The sequence below is a fragment of the Ursus maritimus genome, unplaced genomic scaffold (assembly GCF_017311325.1).
Source record: "Ursus maritimus isolate PB19 unplaced genomic scaffold, ASM1731132v1 scaffold_6, whole genome shotgun sequence".
In the NCBI taxonomy this organism is placed as follows: domain Eukaryota; kingdom Metazoa; phylum Chordata; class Mammalia; order Carnivora; family Ursidae; genus Ursus; species Ursus maritimus.
In genome coordinates this window covers 17,781,448-17,800,168 of record NW_024426774.1, presented here as the reverse complement: position 1 = coordinate 17,800,168, position 18,721 = coordinate 17,781,448, and the positions used below count along the sequence as shown (strand labels likewise).

General features: G+C 47.6%; 1 pseudogene; it reads right to left on the bottom strand.

The window, feature by feature from the left end:
* Nucleotides 1-2,604: 2,604 nt before the first annotated feature.
* Nucleotides 2,605-3,004, bottom strand: LOC103671937 (annotated as a pseudogene).
* Nucleotides 3,005-18,721: the final 15,717 nt, after the last annotated feature.

The window sequence follows — 18,721 nt, the reverse complement described above, 5'->3', positions numbered from 1 at the left end:
AAAAAAGTGCTTTTCATTATTCTTATTCCTTCCTCTATCAGTGTGTTAGTTATAAATTCTTTTATTATTTATTTAGTGTTACCCTAGGGCAGGGGTTGGCATACTTTTTTTTTTCTGTGCAGAGACAGATAGTAAATATTTTAGGTGTAGAAGGACATGCACAGCCTCTGACTCCCTCTTCCCCCTCCTCCTTTCCCACCTCCTTCTTCTTCAACTATTCTCTAAAAATGCAAAACCATTCTTAGCTCTCAAGCTGTATAAAATAGGCTGTGGGCTGGATTTGGGTGTGGGTGATAGTTTGCCAAAGTCTGCTAAAGATATACCATATGCCTTCCCAGAATCTGTTCTTCAATTAATCATTTTACTACTTCCTGGACAATACATGGACCTTACAACACCTTATTACCCAACTCCATTCTTCCTTTTGTGCTATTTTGGTCATGTATTTTACTTCTCTATGTATTTGAAATCCCCCAAGACCTGATTATTTTTACTGCTTTTGTGAGTTAATACTCATTTTGATTTGCTCTTCTATTTCACATTTCTGGTGCTCTCTATTGCTTTCTGCATTACTATTCTTCCAAGTAGGATCATGTTATTAGAATAACCTCCTTTAGTATTTCTTTTAATGTGCGTCTGTTGACAATACATTTTCTTGGCTCAAATTTTTGTTTGTCTTCATTTTTAAGGGTATTTCCAGTGGATGTAGAATTCTAGACTGACAGTTACTTCTTTCCACCCTCAGCCTTTTAGCTCTGTCATTCTATTGGCTTCTGGCTTCTATTGTTTGTGCAGAGTGGGTCTTATTGAATAAATTCCTATTGAATTTTTTTTTCTCCTCTGGCTATTTTAAGATTTTTCTTTTTATCTTTATTTTTTTGAAACTTTAGCATAATGTGCCCTTGTGTACTTTTCTTTGGTTTTATGTGTTTGAGTTTGTCGGTGCTACTTGAATTTGCATATTCTCAGTCTTTATCTCTTCAAATACTGATTCTGGTCCACTTCCTCTCTTCTGGGATTCAAATTCCACATATGTTGGTTCTTTTCACTGTGTCTCTTATGCTCTTTTCCCTGTTTCTTTTTCTTTCTCTGTCTCTCTTTTTGTGTAGCTGTCTGTACGTGTGTTTAATCTTTTTTCTTCTGTTTCAATTTGATTATTTTTCTACTGACCTATTTTCCAATTTACTAATCCTCTTTTCTGTTGTGTCTAATCTGCTGTTAAACCTATCTATTACTTATTTATTGAATTCTTAATTTTAGTTATCATATTTCTCAGTCCTAGAATTTTTGTTTGCTTCTTTTAGAATAGATTCCAGGTTTCTATCTTTCCATCTATTTGTTTGAACATATTAATCTTAGGTTTATAGTCTTTGATAACTACAGTATCTAGGTCACCTATATGTTTTTCTATAGTCTCTCTCTCTCTCTCTCTCCCTCTCTTTTTAATTTGGTTTTATTACCTAGCATGCTACATACATTTTGATTGAATACTGGATATTGGGAATGAAGAATTGTTGAGGCTCTGAATAATTTTACCTTCCTTTGGAGAGGATTTTTTTTTCCTAGCAGGCAGAACACCTTGATCCTGCCAGGAATTGAGATATTTTGAAGTTAGATTTTAGGCTTTGTGAGGGCTGGTCTCTGCCTGGTTTATCTCGTCTCTTAGGATATAATCCTTTATCTGCCTCAGTAAAAACCTAGGTTATTTACTGAAATGTCTCTTCCTTGGTGGGCCCTGAACATCAATATTTTTGCTCCCTAGCACTTTGAGACTGCTCAAACTCTGACTGGTTTTTCAACCTTTTAGAAGCTGTTTACTGCTTAGTTTCTTGGCTGCTTGCCTATCATGTGGAAAGCTTAGGAATGAAAAAATTCCTTGAGGGGAGATCAAATGCAGAATGCCTGGCTTATTTCTATTTAGGCTCTTTTTCCAGGATAAGAGTTCCCTATGTTCTGGCTGCTTTGGTAGATTTTCCCTTCAATTTTTGGCTTCTCAGACCACCTTGGCTACTACAGTTCTAGACCAATGTTTCTCCTCTATCTCATTGATACCCCTTGAGAACTGGGAAATGCCTAGAAGGGAAAACATGAAGGAAATTTAGGTTTTACTCACTGCATTTCCCTTTTCTCCAGAATCTTGGCCTCTAAAGTCCTGGCTGCTTTTACTCTGATGACTTTTAACAGATATTTTATACAATGTATTTAGCTTTTATAGTTACTTTTGGCCAAAGTCTCCACAGATTTATTTGTTTGTTTGTTTATTCTTTTTTGAGTTTTGAGATTCATATTTTATTTACAAATAAATGAAGAATGCCTCTTGTAAACGCTAATTTGGGACAAGAAGGGCAATCTAAAGTAGTTGCTGGCTCCACAGTGATGTGTGAAAGGAGACTATGCCACTGTTTTTTGAACAATGATTTTGCCTCTAATGAGAAAAAAAAAAAAGACATGTGATTTCTTCATATTGCACGTGTGAAAGAATTCAAAATAAAAATGACTTTTCAAAACTACAGTGTCTAGTCAAATGTGTGAGGTGACCAGGAGGTCACTTTTGTTCAGTGACAGCCCCTGCTCCCCAGGAGCAATGGCCTCTGAGCAACCAACCTAATCCTTGTCAACAGTATCTGCTTGAGGAATGGAGAGACCCCGATCCTCCAGAGCTTGAACTTCCAGCTTCTCAGCCTTCAAATTGGTCTGCTGTTCTACCCTTTGTTCTTCTAGGATTTCTTCAACGGGCGGTTGCTGGTGGGGTGTGTCATTCTCCTTTCTAAGCTATTTCTCCTAGTAGGACCACAGTTCCTCCTCCGACCACAAAAATCCCTTGAGGTATATCACTGTATTTTTTGCCCACATGAATAGGCTTCACAGTCTGATGTAGCACTAAATTAGCAAATTGATCAATGCTTCTTATAAAATTGGTAAGCGTCCTTCCATCTTGAATCAGGACCAAGTTCTTCTTGTCGATGTCCTCGATGAGGCTGGCGGCACCGGGTGTAGCATTCATTCTGAGCTGAGCTAGGGCTGCAGTGTATAGCAGTGGTGGGCCAGCGAGCCCAACACCTCCTTCCTTCCACTGTAGTCGTGCCTAGGCAGGACCCGGACAGGAACCCAGAACCCAGACCAGGAACAGCATGTTTGTCCTGGCTCTCGGCAGCTGAGCTCTGATGGAAACTCCTCTAGAGATTTGTTTTTAAAAGTGGTTTCCAGGACATGTCCCAGGGCCATTGCACATTTAGCTCTATCTCCTGCGTTTTTTTGAGACATCCCAACTGAGGGCTGGCAAGGTCTTTTGGCTTCTTCAACACCTTCAAAAATAAATTATTAAACTCTATTGAATGTAATTTGTAAGTACTAACTATTTTATATTTTTTTAAGATTTTATTTATTTATTTATTTATTTATTAGAGAGAGAGAGAGTAGCAGAAGGGGAGGGACCAGCAGACTCGTGGCTGAGTGTGGAGCCCAAGGTGGGCACAGAGCCTGAGGTGGGGCTTGATCTCACGACCCTGAGACCATGACCTGAGCCAAAATCCAGAGCTGGATTTTGCTTAACCGACTGAGGCACCCAGGTGCCCCAAACTATTTTGTATTTTAAAATAGAGATTAATGTGCCAAGTATGATCATTCTCAATCAGATCACTCAGTTTACCTCAACACTGTTTCTATATGAAATAGTTACCATTTTTCATTTTATATTGTTGTGAGGCATTCCATTTCAAAGGTACACACACACACACACACACACACACACACACACACATTCTCACTATACATCATGCCTCCTTTGGCCCCTCTGGGAATCCTGACCTGAGGTGATATTCTGACTCTGTTGTTATGTTGCAATATGACCATGTTTGAAGCCTCTTTGAACCCCCAGCCCTCAATTACTTTATTTAGAATATGAGGTAGGGGTGGGAAGTGGGATAGGACCAGGCAGGCTCACAGGGTCCTTGCAGCTCTGGTGGTCAATGTGTCTTCTATGCTTTGGTTTGGGGAATCCTTTGTGGAATAGTCGGACACTTAGACTGATCTGAACAGTGGATCCTTAGACCATAGAACTCACTCTCCTAAGTCATCTAGCCTCTCGGTTGAGGGACCATTTTCTTTGGGGCCTGGGGGCCCTGGGTAGTGGGTCTCCCTGGGAGCCACACCCTTGTGTGAATGACTGAATGAAAGAAAAGATCGCACATTACACCCAGCCCCCCAAAACCTGCACCGTTCAACTATCTCACCCAGGAATTCCACATCGAGAGGTGGTTGCTTTTCAGGCTTGTTCCAAATCAAACGTCTCTCTCCTGTTCTTTGGAATCTGCCATCTTGTAAGAAATAAATAAAGAAGATTAACCCTTCCTTTGCCCAGAGATAGTTTTAACACCTTGTGTAGGATTAGTCCCTGTGCTTCCCCAGAGCCTGTTTCCTCCCTCCCCTGCCCAGCTCTCTATCGGGGAATGCTGACCTGTACTGGCTGTTTATCCGGGCTCCCCTGACAGAAGGCTCCTCTTGGGTTTGGTTAAAGAGAGGCTCTGAAGCAACATTGAAGGCAAGAAGAAGTGAGAAGCCAGCGCATTTCTCTTTTTTCCCCTTTGCCTTGAGTTGATCGAGTCCTTGGCAGAGCCTGCAAGTTCCACGGCCCCAGCTTCTCAGCGATTGACTTACTGTGGTTCTCAGCCTCTGCTGAGTGACCCCCTCCCCCAGCTCAGGTAGCCCTGTGGCTCTTCTTTTCCCTCCAGCGGAAGGATGACGGTCGTTTCCTGTTGCACTCATCTCTAGGGCACCTTACCATCCGCTGCCTTCCCAGCCTCTCTGTCACGTGGGACACGGCTCAGTCTTACGAAATACCCTGTGCACGAATACTTGGAGGGCTTGCTGTTTCTTGTTTACATCCCAACTAACTGAGTTGCTAAAAACCGTACTTCAAACGTCTTTTCCCTTCCTATGTGTATGATATAAGCACCACCGAAACACATTTGCCTTCATTTCCTTTAGCACCTCCTGAAGGAGACAGAATTCATTCGCTCTTTTATTCATTCAGTCAGTACATATTTGGTGAGGCCCTACTCGGTCCCCTAGCCAAGTTCTGTGCTAATGGATAGAGCAGTGAACAAGACAGGTAATGTCTCTGACCTTGTAGAGCTCACAGCTTTGTGGGCGAGCCTCAGACCCTTTAAATAAAGTGTGTTGAGAATGAGACACAATTGTCACACACAGTCTTAGGGGACAGACAGAACGGGGTTTACCTCAGCCCTGTCACTTGCTTCAGGCTATATGAATGCGGGCAAGGTACTTTGCCTTTCTATGCCTCAGTTTCCTCTTCTTTAAAAGAGCACGCAGTATCCAGTTCATGCCTGCCCCAGCCTCTTTCCATGTTCAGTGAGGGCGCTGATGCTGCTAACTTCATAGGACTGGGCATGGTTAAATGTGTTGCTATTAGAGAAAGAGACAGATGCCCCAGAAACAAACTCACCTCAAAGATTTAATTTTAAAAGTAACTTCCAGGGGAGCACACACTCAGCATTGTGGAGATTCAGGTTGCCGAGGTGAGGTGAGGCTAGAAATGCAACAAGACGGGGTGAAGTCCAAAGCTTGGATAGAGACAGTTGCTGGGAGGAGCACCCAACAGACTTAGAATCACACCCATGGCGGTTTCTGCTGGTGGCCGATATGTAGCCACACTGGTCTGCCTGCAAGTAGAAGTGGGGGTCCTTCTTTCCGCTTTGCTGGCCGAGATGTCACTCCCTCCAGGAGGGGCTCACTGACTTCTAGCACAGGCTAGGTCTCCCTGTTACATGTCCCCTGTATTTTTCTTGTCCTTTTTGTGATCACAGCCATCCTCGTCATCATCATCATCACCACCACATCATTGCTAACGCTTGCGGAACTGAGCCGCCCCCTCTCTCCCGCCATGTTCCAAACGTGAGGCTATGACTTCTCCTGGCAGAGTCTGGGAAGAAGCTCAGTCCCGTGCTGTCCTTATTCAACAATGTGCGTGTGTGTGTGTGTGTGTGTGTGTGTGTGTGTGTGTGTGTAAATCTGCATGTGCCACAATAATTTAAAGTCAAGGCAGGACATTTCCAATCATCGAAGATTCAAAGTTAAGCTAAGCAGATTATGATTTTAGTATTAATTGTGTGGCAAGTTTTCGAAAATTCCGATTTCACGTAAGTTAGACGTACACATGTACTGGTTATCGTCAGAGTTCTAAGGCTCGGATTCATCATTGTTCTTCGTTCTCATTCTGGAGGCTGCATGTGGCAAGTCTCGTGGTGCACTCTCCGCGACTCTGGACCCGTTTTTCTGCCACCCTCTTGGCTCCCCTGCTTGACCGCACTCTGGGTCCTTCTGTTGTTCTATTATGTCTTTAGATCCAGATTTAAATGAATCATTGACTTACATCTCACTCACAATTTTTAATCATCCTACTAAAGATATTCTAATAGCATTCAATAACTGCAAAATATAATAAAAATCAGTCTTAACCTCATTGGAATCTCGTTAAGAATAGGGCTGTTCCTTTTGCTAAATTATTGGAGATTATTTTATCTGGTTTTGTTTTGTTTGTGTTGTCCAGGAGAACAGGGGGATAGATGGAGTCATAAAATGTGGGTTCACACACTCAGACATTCTTTTATCCACTTTGTTGCGTTTACAGATGAAGACACTATAGTCCAAACAAGGGAGGGCACATTTCCAAGGTCCCACCTGAAACGTGTGGCTGTTAAGAACTGGAACTCAGGCCTCCTGCCCCCTTAGTCTGCGTCCCCCCTGCAAGATCTGGGCTTTGAGCACGGGCACTGATTTATGGGTTTGATGAGCATATCGGCTGTGGAGCAATGACTCACTGATCCGCCAAGCACTCTTTCCCTGAACAAGTCTGGAGCCTCGGGATGGACACCGGTAGGTTCAAGAGATACAGAAGAAGTGAGTGCAACCCTCTGGAAGACCAAAAATCCTCCAGGGATGAGGTTCACATGCCAACGATGAGCCGTAGCCTCCTTAAATGCTGGCTTGTGCTCACACTGCTCACCCTATCCTTTCCACATTGGTACGGGGTGGCATTCCTTCAGTCCTGTTCAGTCCCACAAGGCAGGTATTGACAGAGGCCTCCCATGGCCCGAGTACTGAGACAGGCAGGAGCTGTTTGTCCATTTGAACGAACAACGTCTCCAAGAAAAGGACTCATTTGGTGGGATGGAATAGTTCACAGGCAAAGAAAGAAGGGAAAAGGCTCAGGCAGGAAGTCTTTATGATTTATCAGTGCACAAATACTGGCATCTCTCTTTCTTAAAAAGGAAAAAAAAATCCCAGTGCTAATATGAATAATTATGCCAGCTTTTGTACAGCACTCTGCCGTTGACGACGTGCTTTTGAATGCGTTATGTTATCTCATCGCGTCAGTGGGAGATTGGGGAAGGGGAGAGCAGAGGGCGCTGGCACCTCTGGGGAATCGGCAGTCTCTGTGCTCCCGGGAGTCCAGCCTGGCACGGTGGGTGGGGGCTACTGTGAAAGTTATCTTGCTGTGAACGTCCCATCAGAGACGACCCCCCGAGTTGCTGTTTTCCCTTGAGCAAGTCTCTCCAGATTATAAACTGGAGTCGGTTCTAGTTTTCCTGCCTGGAACCTCACTTCTCCTTGAGTAGAATGCTTGGCTGGTGCTGGACATCCTTCCTGGCCCTTTCAGGCTGCTCTGGGAAAGGTTGGGTGCCATGCTTGTGCCCATGGCTGCTGGTAGAGTCCTCCTTCCACACATCTGGGGCCATGCTAGGACAAAGGTGCTGCCACAGAAGGGCCTTTGCCAGGTGGCATAGCCCTGAGGTTTCTGCTGCCCTGTGTGCCCATCTGTAATAGGCCCTTTAGGCACTGTGGGTGGTGAAGGCGCTGAAATGCTATTGCCAAATAAGAGCATGTGCAGGAAAATGTCGCTGTAAAACATTTTTCCAGAACTAGTCTCCTCTTGCTTTCCTTCTGGTGGCAGGAAAAACAGCAATGATAACAAAAACACAAATAACCACCACCAGCATGAGCAGTCTTTAACCTTGACAACTGAAGGTAGCATGCTTTCTTCTGGTCTACAAGGCGCCCCTCCCCACACCCCGGTAAATAAATCAATTAAAGTACATATTCTCCTTCAGGTCTTTGACTCCCCCCCCAGATGGGCTCATCTCCCCTTCCTCCTCCTGCCCACTTTCCTAGGAGGGTGCCCGGACACAGGATGTCTTCACATCTCCAGCTTTGATGGGCTTGCTGGTCCACCTGCTGACATGATTGTCCACTTGTCCTGGGGTAGCCTCTGGCCTCACCAGCTCCACCGATGAAGTCACCTGTGTTCTTGGCTCAGGCAGAGCACGACCACTGACCCTGGGGCTTGCTGAGAGGAAGCTTTTCAGTGTCTGATGCAATATTCCTCAGACTGCAGGAGATGAGGAGGGAATAACATCTTGGGCCCCCTGGACATATCCTCAGCCACTTCTAATTTACCACTGAGTGCCGTGCTGAACACCTTGCCCAAGAGACAGTTTTTCTGTGGGCACTCTGGTTTTCCTGAGATCCACCCTGGGAAGTCAGGAGTAAGCTGCTACGTGCTGGGATTTCCCTGCACCTCTTTTGGGCTGACCCTACCAGTCTCTCTTCTGCCCACGGAAGTTTCAACCATAGGAGAGAGCCAGAAATTCACGTCTGACCTCCTCACCACACTTTTTCCTCTCTCTCCCCGCACGTCCACTGGCGTTGGACAGTGTTCTACTTCATTTTCCAGGAAGTTGGGAGCTTCTTTGTGACGTACGCTGCTTCTCTGCTCTGTGATCTTCTTTGAGGCCTTTTCCCACCTTTGCTGGGCAACAAGCCTCATTGTCTAGCCAGGCAGGAGGGATGCAGAGAAAAGAAAAAAAAAAAAAAAAACCCAACGGATTCCTGAAATCACATTGGGAGCCATTTCCAAAAAATCATGGTGCTTTATACCATCAATGTCAGCATGGATTGACTAGTTCCTTGGACATAGTAATTCGGTCACCTTCTTTGGGTCAGGTCCCCACAGCCCCAGCCCTGCCTGGCCAGGCCTCTTCCCCTCTGCATGTGGCCACCAGGTCCCGTGAGCCACCCGCAGGCCTTGGGGCACTTTCCCACTCTTAGCTTTTTCTTATGGGCCCCGCCCACCTCACACAGAAGCCTGCCAAAAATTGGGCTGGTGAGTACTCTGAATAGAATTTTGGCAAGTGGATAAGGTTTCACATTTACTAAATTTCTGAGTCTCTCTTTACATGCAGTCAAACTGGGAATCTGAAACATGCACCCTTTGGATTTTTTTTTTTAAAGTAAAATAACATGCTTTTGTTATTTTGGGGGCAAACCTTTCACCAGATAGAGCCAGAGGCAGTCTGCACCCTGCAATTTGTGCACCCCTTGTAATCTTTTAAAATAAAAATGAATAGTTGGCAGTAAATGCCATGGCTTTATGAGAGGCAGTTATCTTGGGAAATTGGAGTGAGGAGAAGGGATTTGGGGGGCTTTATTTTGGGATAGAATGACACAATTTGTTAACCTATCCTCTTTCCCCCAAAAGGTCTATATGATTCCAAGCTTGGCAAAGGAGTAGGAGGTCTGAGTTCTAAGAAAACGCACTATAACTTTAAGCCATCTTGTCCGTGTGTTTGCAGAGTGGATGTGGAGTCGGGACAGAGTTCGGTTGGAGTTGAGGTTGTTTCAGGTGGGATCACAGGGTGGCAACATGTATACCTATGGCTTCAGGTCAGACTGGATCCCCGTGGTGCTCACTCACCTTATCGCTTTGTCTACTGGATCCCTAACCTTGCATTCTGCGTCGTGTCTACACTGGTCTCCCACTGCCCCCGCTGGAGTTTTGCTCAAGCCCATTCCGTGTTGGTGGTGCATCGTCCAGGACCCTCTCAGCTTGCCCTCTGTGGCTTGCCCTCCCAGCACTGCACAGCACTGTCTCCCCATCAGCCCCAGCAATGTCAGATTCTGAGTTATTTGGCCTTTCATGTGTGTGGGCATGCTTTGCTGTCAACTTTGCACCTGCCCTCGTTGTAGCCTTCTTTGCTCTTTGGTGTCCCTGAGACAAGGACTGGGTATTCCTCTCCTTGGTTCTGGTGTTGTCCACCTTGGGTCTTGGCTTTGTCATCATGATAAGTCATGATAACTGAGTAATGATAATGTTTTTCTTTTCCACCATAAGCTAAACCCCAGCTGACACTAGTTTGTTGATACCTGCATCATCTCCATCGTTCAGAAATGACTGGACAAAGCCGCGTGTGAACCAATTCTGCTAATTCCTCCTCTGTAGGCTGTGTCTGCCGCCCACACTTCCCCCAAGGCTGGGGCCCTGTCACAGAGAGAAGAGGCTGAGTCATTGCATTCGTAAACAGTGAAAATTGAAATTGTCTTTGCCTCTGGAATGGGAGTCTTGAGAACTTTTCCCTTTTCACCTAGGTTTTCTGGTAAAATCATGAAAATAATGTGATTGTGCCTCAGAAATGTAGAAATATACCATCTTTCCTCAATGGGCACATTTTTTAGTCAATGCTGAATTTTTCAGAAAAATAAACCCTGGGAATGTTTGTGCAGAATTTTATTGGGCAAAACCATTGTCTTCCACTAGCAGAGTGAGGGTGATGGTGATGGTGGTGCTGGTGGTGGATGTTGGGGGTGAAATGTGGATGGTCAGAACTGGCCAAGTTTCTTCCTTCTCTTTGTCACTCAGTATGGACCCATGGAGCTCCCGTCTCCTGTTTTCCTAAAGTCCGAAGAGTGTCAGTCGGGTCTGTGTTGCTGGTTGGTAATGGTTGAGTTGTCGAACTATTTCTGCTGCAGTGGTAGTTGACTGACGTGTGACCTGACCGCTTGGTAGGAACATTTTCCCTCATGTTGGGGGCTAGCCCACTTGCTACCCTGGGTCTGGCTGGCTGCCCTTTGCTCTCTTCTGGTCAGGAGAATAGGAATGGTTTGTGTTTCTATATGTGTGCAGGTGGAAACGAACCCATGATTGGAGGAAAAAGTTGCTCAATCAAACCATTTTATTTATACGGCACCAAATGTCCAGAATCATCTGCGAGGTTTTTTTCCCTCTAAACTGACAGAATTGGCCTATTGTTTTGGCACCCAGAGGCACAGGGATAAGGAAATGTTTCAGAAGTTTCAAAGATCTCCCCAGGTGATCTCATCCATACCCAGTGCCTTTAAATGCCACCTCTATTGTGACAGTCCCTAATTTGCATTTCTAGGAAGGACTGTCTCCTCTATCCAATAGCCTCTCCAGGGGGGTGTTACACATGTCTTAAACCATCGGTGTCTCTAACCAGGCTCTTGATGTTACCCCACACTCCTTTCTTCTCCACTCTCTCCCACGTCAGAAGATGGCACTATCATTTATCGAGTTCCACAAACCAAATCTCGGCGTCGTCTGTGATTCCCCCTCTTCTTTATGCCTTCATCAGCAAGTCCGGTTGAGTCTACTTCCAGAATTTAGGTGAATCTTCTCCCTCTCTCCAGTGTGACTCGGGTCACTCTGTCTGTGGCAGGCATCCCTTCCCCTGATGTCCACAGATGCCTCCTACCAGGGCTTCGTGCTTCTTCTCTTGCTTGCCAATCATTTTGCACACTGCAGTCTTTTCAAAACTTGAGTTGAATCCCATCACTCTTTTTTCCAAAACTTTTCACTGAACCCTGTTGCACTGAGAATAAAATCTGAGCTGCTTATCTTTTTAAAAAGATTTATTTATTTATTTTAGAGAGAGTGCTCTAGTGGGGGGTAGGGGAGACAGAGAGGGGGAGAGGGAGAAGCAGACTCTGCTGGTGTATGAATTATATGTCAAGCTGTTAAGATTGATAACTAAAATTGCTGTAAGAGCACCCCTGGCTCTTTGATGAGCACGTGACCGAGCAGGCCAATCAGAGTGGGTTGCTATCAAATGGCAGCTTTGATTGGACCCGGATAATAGCTCCTCCCCTCTCCCTCCCCTCCCTCCTTCCCTCCAGCACTTAAATATTATCTCTGCATTCTTCTGGGGACCTTGACCCAGAGACGAATTGGACATGGCCTTTATCTTCAAGGAACTAGGTTTTGTTGGGAGCAGAGCAGGGTGCAAAGGAATATGTTAAGGTTGTGCACGGTCAAGACCCAGCATAACTCACTGGGCACAGAGAGGGTATTGTGGGGATTCTGGCAAGAGAAAGCATCTCTGTGTGGAGAAACATCTTTTGCTGCAGCAAATACGGTTTTATTTCTTCATTCTTGTATGAATTCCACAGATGGTTACTGTGCGCGGTGCTGGGGACACAGAGATGAATAAGAGAGCGTGTCCCCAAGGGCTAGGTGGGGCGTATGAACCAAGTCTGGTGGCCCCGCAGCAAGGTGGGGCTGGAGGCTGAGGGAGACCCCAAGGGGGCTGTTCTGGGGCAGGTGTGGAGTTGCCTGCGTGGTGAGTGAGTGCTGGAAGGATGAGACTGCTTGGCTTGGCACAACAGCTCAGAAGCAGGTGTTTTGCAGAGAGCTCAGACGGGGCAGGTCACACAGCCTTCCTGAACTGACACTGGCCTAACAGAGGCAGGTCAGGGGATGGGCTGTGAACGCCCGGTGGGAGTGGCTTTGAGACTGCACGGGCTCCCTCGCTGCAGCAAGGTGTTTCCTTGGGCACCGGTGAGATGCCCCTGCTCCCCACAGTCCATCGGGTCGCCAGCTCCGGGAGTGGAGGGCTGGCCACTCGGTCCTGGCGGAGAGTCCGCTCTGCGGGAAGTCTGACTGGCGAGCCTCCGAGCTGCCGAGCTCTGTGCAGGACGTTTGCCACTAGAGGGAGTGCCACGTCGTTTTCCTTCCCTGGCCCTGGACTGCCAGGGCCGCAAACCGGCCTGGGTGACTGCCAGGGCTTGGGGGTTCCTGGGAAATGTGTTTGCTCTTTTCCACTTAAAGATTTCTCAGAAGCAGCTGGACTCAAGAATCCTTAGCATTGTTTGGCAGGAATTTGCGGAACCCTTCAACTGGGGTTGCAGCCTCAGGCCTCTTGCAAACCTTGGGTGGCTTTGGCAGGGATTCTGGTCCCCGGAGAAGACGTCCTTTGCTCCCAGCACTTGAGGACCTGAGAAAAGCAGGGGTGTCAGTTCTGTTTCTCTGTGGGGAGTCTGGTCTGGCCATCAGAGCTGCAAAGGGGAGGCCCATGGGTCCTGGGCAGTGGCTCAGCTCTGTGCCACCTGGAAAAGTAGTTTAGTGCCTGATGGGAGGAAACTGGATGGGGCATGAGGTGAGGCCAGGCCGGCAGGGCGCGTAGCTGCTGTCCGAGACCCAGAGACAGGAGAGCTGGCTCCCAGTATCTCAAACATGGGGCTAGTGGAACGGATGGGCACCGTGGAGTGGTCAGACCCCAAATTTGGGTAAGAACAGCCCTGCTGTGGCTTTCTTGGCTTGGCCCTTAGGTAGAGGGCAGCAGATGATGGCTTGTGGATGTCCCTACACCGTGGCATGAGAGACTCCCACAGGTCCAGGCTGGGCTGGCTTCCTACGGTGACTGGCTGATGGTTGTTACCTTTAGAGGCAGGGCTAGGACTGAATGAACAGGGTGTCCAAGAAGAAGTCCTAGTCCTTGGCCACCACTGACATCATCGCTAAGATTTTGGACCACATCCTAAACTTCTGACCCAAGCCCTGCTAAGGGAGCGGGAGGCTTGGAGTCCATTTTCTCCCTCCAGCATTGGCTCCTGGGTTTCGTAGATAGGCCCTGGGCATAGACAGCAGGGGTGCAAGAGGACAAAGTGGGGGACCGTGTGCTGCAGGAAGCTGGTGTACCATCTGCAGCGGGAGCAGGTCAGAGCTGGCCTGCTGAGGCTCCTGTCACTGCTGTGGTTAATGCTGGTGATTACCATGGTTACCCGAGGCTGGAAGCTCTGACAGTCAAAGGCAGAGCAGGAGAAGGATGTCCTCTCCCTGCTCTGAGCCACATGGCTGCCTCTGCCTCCCTGGGAAGGAGTCTCCTGGCCAATATAGGAGCCTGAACCAAAGAAGTTCTATTGCCAGGGTTCAGCTGATTCACATATCATCAATCACCAAGCACTGGGGACTTTGGGGGGCCCTGTCCTGAGCCATTCATGGGAGGGAGGCAAAGGAGGTGTCCTCGGTTTGCTCAGTCTTAGGAGGACAGGTCCTCAGGGAGCTCAGAGTCAGAAGAAGGAAGCAGTTAGAGGGACAGCTGGAGAATTCAGCAAGACTCTTGAGGAGCCAGCAGTGACTCTCTGGGTCTGTGCTTCCCGTGCTGACCTGGAGGCTGTGCTCACACCCTCTCCACCCAGGGCGCGGGCTGGGGCATCAGGACACTTGCTCTGCTAGGGTTTGGGAGTACCAGCTCCTGCTGGGTCCTGCTTCCCCATCTGTAAAATGGGGTTAATGGTTACTAATCCCCACCTACTCTAAGTCTGTGGGGAGGATTTTTTAAATGAATAATTTTCTGCATTGAAATGAGACAACAGATTTCAAGGCTTTGGAGAAAAGACCTTATTATTATCAAAGACTCATTGAGCAGAACTTCCATTTTTCTCCTTTGCTGCCTTTCTAGTGTTTCCTGAGCTGAGAACCAGATCACCTGAGGCTGAGGCCGCACAGCTGCCCGAATCCTAGCCCTGAGGACTCCTGGTGGCTGAGGGAGGCCAAGTGGGGCTTCCTCTGAGCTCGGAGGGGATACCAGGACCAGGAATGGAGCACAAACTCTAGGTCCACATGCTACAGCAGAGGTCAGAAGGTTCTCAAGCAGGGTGCCTAGCCTGGGCTGTGAGCTGGGGAGAAGGAAGCAGGAGCCGGTGGGTGGAGGAGGCCTGCTTTGAAGCTCTTTTTCTTTGGTTCATTATCATTATACGTTCATTTTAAAAATAAGAAAATACAGATATGCAAAAAGAAAGAGCGAGAATGAAGAAAAAACTTAAATCACTTATGTTAAATTAATTAAATTCTGATACTCAGTTCTGGTAAAGTGTATAACATCGAAGGTCTCCGCAAGTGTCTAAGGGAATGCATGAACTTAGACGACTGTAAACCATCCGATAGATATCTGCCAGACATTTCAAAAATAAAGATTTTTTTTCCAGAGAAGTTTTAGGTTCACAGCAATATTGAGTGGAGGGTACAGAGGGGTCCAGTATACCTCCTGCCCCTCCATGTGCATAGCTTCCCCTGTTATCAACGTCCCCCACTAGAGTACCACTTTTGCAGCATCAGTGAACCTCCACTGACACCGCATTATCACCCCAAGCCCCTGGATTACAGGAGCATTCACTCTGCTGTTGTACATTCTATGGATTTGGACAAACATACAGTGACATGCATCTACCATGAGAGTATCACACAGACTATTTTCACTGTCCTAAAAATTCTCTGTGCTGCATCCATCAGATGGTTCTTCCTTCAGGGACGCCTGGGTGGCTCAGTCGGTTAAGTGTCTGCCTTCGGCTCAGGTCATGATCCCGGGGTTCTGAGATCGAGTCCTATATCGGACCCCTTGCTCAGCAGGGAGCCTGCTTCTCCCTTTGCCTGCTGCTTCCCCTGCTTATGTTCTCTCTCTCTCTCTGTCAAATAAATAAATAAAATCTTAAAAAAAGACATTTCCTCCTCCAGATATATGCACATCGAAATACTCCCTCCCCCATCGTATTAATATATATGTTTTTCAAGATAGGATTATTCTATACATGCTGATGTGAAACTTGTTTCCCCTCCGAAAAATGAGATGGGGATAGTAAGTGTGAAACACTCCCTTCTCAATAATTTGGACTTGACTGCTAGAGTCTCTGTGTTGTTCAGACCGGGTCACAAGGCTGAAGTAAGGAAGGAAAAGGACAGAACCTGAGGAAGGACAGAGTCCCTTGAGGGCTGGGCGAGGATGCCCAGAAAGGGGAGTGAGTGGTGGGACAGAACGTCCTTTGGTGACATGGTGCCGGCCACTTACCACCACCCTCCACAAAAGCTGTGCTGACCCCCAGGTGTGCTTCTTTGTCATGACTCCCTTCTCCAGAGTTCCTTGCTTCTTGAGGGAGGTCACTCACTGAAAAAAAAAGATGCCTGTTGGGGTAGATATATATGTATATTTGTTGGTCAGGCGAGCCTTCCCAGGGCTTCCTGCATTCCCAGCAAATCAGCAGGTGTCCCCTCGTGGGTCTGAGGACCCTCCTGCGTGTGGGCTCAGGAGAGTCCCGATAACTCTAAGTCTCTAATTGTCCACCGCGCTCTGTCTGCCTGTCTTATCTGTGCTGACAGCTTCTCCTTTATCTCAGAGGGTCTGGATCCCAAGGCTCCTTGACCACTGGGCTGTGCTGGAAGGACTCTCTACTTCCTCACGAGGCCTCTGGTCTCACACATCCTATCTGTATGGTCCAGACCCACACACTGGCTCGCACTGATGGCTGCCAGGAAGCAGGGCTCTCCCGGCAGAACACCAGCCTGCCAAGCGGTTACAGTGACATAAGCACAGAAGCAGGGCACACTGACCTTTTCCTCCCGGGTCGGACGGGACTCTGGGGGTGTCTGATTGCAGACCGGCGCATGCCTGGCCTTTCCCCTGAGTGTGTGGCTTGGCACCCCTGTTGATCATCACCCACAATCTCTTCACAGCCATCGGGCTGGCTCTTTAGGAAGATGAACTGTTGGTTCCTGAAAGTCATGCCTCCTGAAGGCTCTGCTCTTAAAGTTCTTCTGTGAGATCCTATGCTTTTTCTACCTCAGGTGATGTGCCTGAGGGCTCCGTTGTTCACCCCATTATTGTCACATTTCCTCTTGGCTTGGCCCATGTTGGTGGCAGGGAGCTGAGAGAGAAAGCTGGCTTGTTGGCCGAAAGGCTGAGCAAGGGGCCTAAGTTAGTGGAGAGAAACTCAGTTGGGACAACTGTAATGTTCTGCAGTTAGGCCTTCACTCCTCCAAGGACACCGAAGGTGGAGACGCTGCTCAGGGTACATCACACTTTTCTCTGCTCAAAGCCTGTCTTCCTGCTACACTCCTAGTAAACCCTGTGCTCCTCTCCTCGCTAACCACGGCGGCTGGCCCTTCATCTTCAACCTACGCCCCTCCTTCCCTACTCACCAAGTAACGGCCGCCTGGCCTGCCTGCAGCTGGCCTCCCAGCCATGGCCTGACTCCTGCCTACCCTGTGGCTTCCTCAGGGCCACTCCCTTCTAGGCCAGCCCCCTTCTCGCTCTTCAGGAATCCACCTCTTCCGAGAAGCTTCGAGGCTACTCTCTGAAGTGGCTTTCCTTTTTCGCTCCTCGTGTTATCTATGCTTTTAAAAAATAGTATGTATTTCAATTTCCTTCTTTTTTGGTCTCTTTATTTCGTTAGTATCTGTCTCTCCAAGTAGCCTCCAGGAGAGCTAGGACCATGTATGTCAATTTTGTTTATCGCTGTGTCCCCAGCACCTAGCGGGATGCAAGGCATATGGTAACTGTTCCGTAAATAGCCGATTGATGAATGGTTTAGCAACACATGTAAGAATGTCTTGACTCTAGGTGACTTTAAGCTCAATCTGAGTAAGACATATGACCTGTCACTCTCTGGCTGATGCTTGCTCAGAATGAGGGAGAGGACCGCCCCACTCTGCCTACACAAATGTCGTCGTAGTGGAGCTCTGAGTGCGGAGCCGGGTTTAGAACATACATAGCATCTTAACAAAATGGCACGTGCCCGAAAGAGATTCTGACTTGGAACCAGAGGCTTTGAGGAAAATAAACTCAGGGCCTTTCACTGGGGAAGGGAAGGCTTAGGGATACCTACAAGCTGTCCACATGTACCTGAGGCATTGCCCTACTGTAGAAGGAAGGACTCATTCTGTGCACTTCCAGTGAGTGGCCTTGGAGGCAGTGATCTCTCCATCACTGGAGGTGTTACTAGAAGCTTCCCTTGGTGAGCATGTAGGACGAGATGATATTTAAAGTTTAGTCAGAAGTGCCCACATATCTATCATGATTTTGAAATGTTTTTGTTGGCCTGCTCTAACCGGCCTGGGGCAGGTCGGAAGAACAGGCTATTCCTATTCCTTCTTGGTTCCTGAGGTAGTTTCTGGCCCTGTAAGTCTCTGTGTGTGGTGGATTGGATTCTTGTTGAACAAATATTCACTCAATATTCACTCTCTCTGCCCCCACAGGATGGCATATACTTAATTGCCTTGCTCGCTTTGGGCACGGCCATGGAACCAGTGCATAGAAGTGGGAGTATGCCAAGGCCTTGAACGTTTGTTTGCCCTCTGGCACTCCCGCCTCCTCCATGACAGAACTGGACCCTGGGTAGCCACAGTTCCAGAAAGAAGAGACGTGTGGAGAGCAGAACTGACCCAAGCACAATTGAGTCCAGCCAACCTGTAGACCCTTTACTGAGAAGCAGTAAATGTCTGCTGTAAGGCACTGAGATTTGGGGATTATTTGTTACACAGCATTATCACAGAAAACCCGACTAACAGATGTTCCTGGTATTCTTTACAGGGAACCACTCCAGTACTCAGGCCTTTTCACAGCGGGCTTCAGGTCTGAGACGCTTGCTCAATGCCATGTCATTGAGGAATCAGGGCTTAGTAAACACGTTTCTCCCCCCTTTAGACTCCTCTTCCTGGCCTCTTCCTCAAGTGTGCATGTCCCACATATACAGGACAATTCACCACATTTACAAAATTCCACCTCCTCCTCCTCTACCAGCCCCCTCTGCAGCCTCTCAGAACTGTCTGTCTCTGGCAAGGGCTATTTCTGTTGTGGGA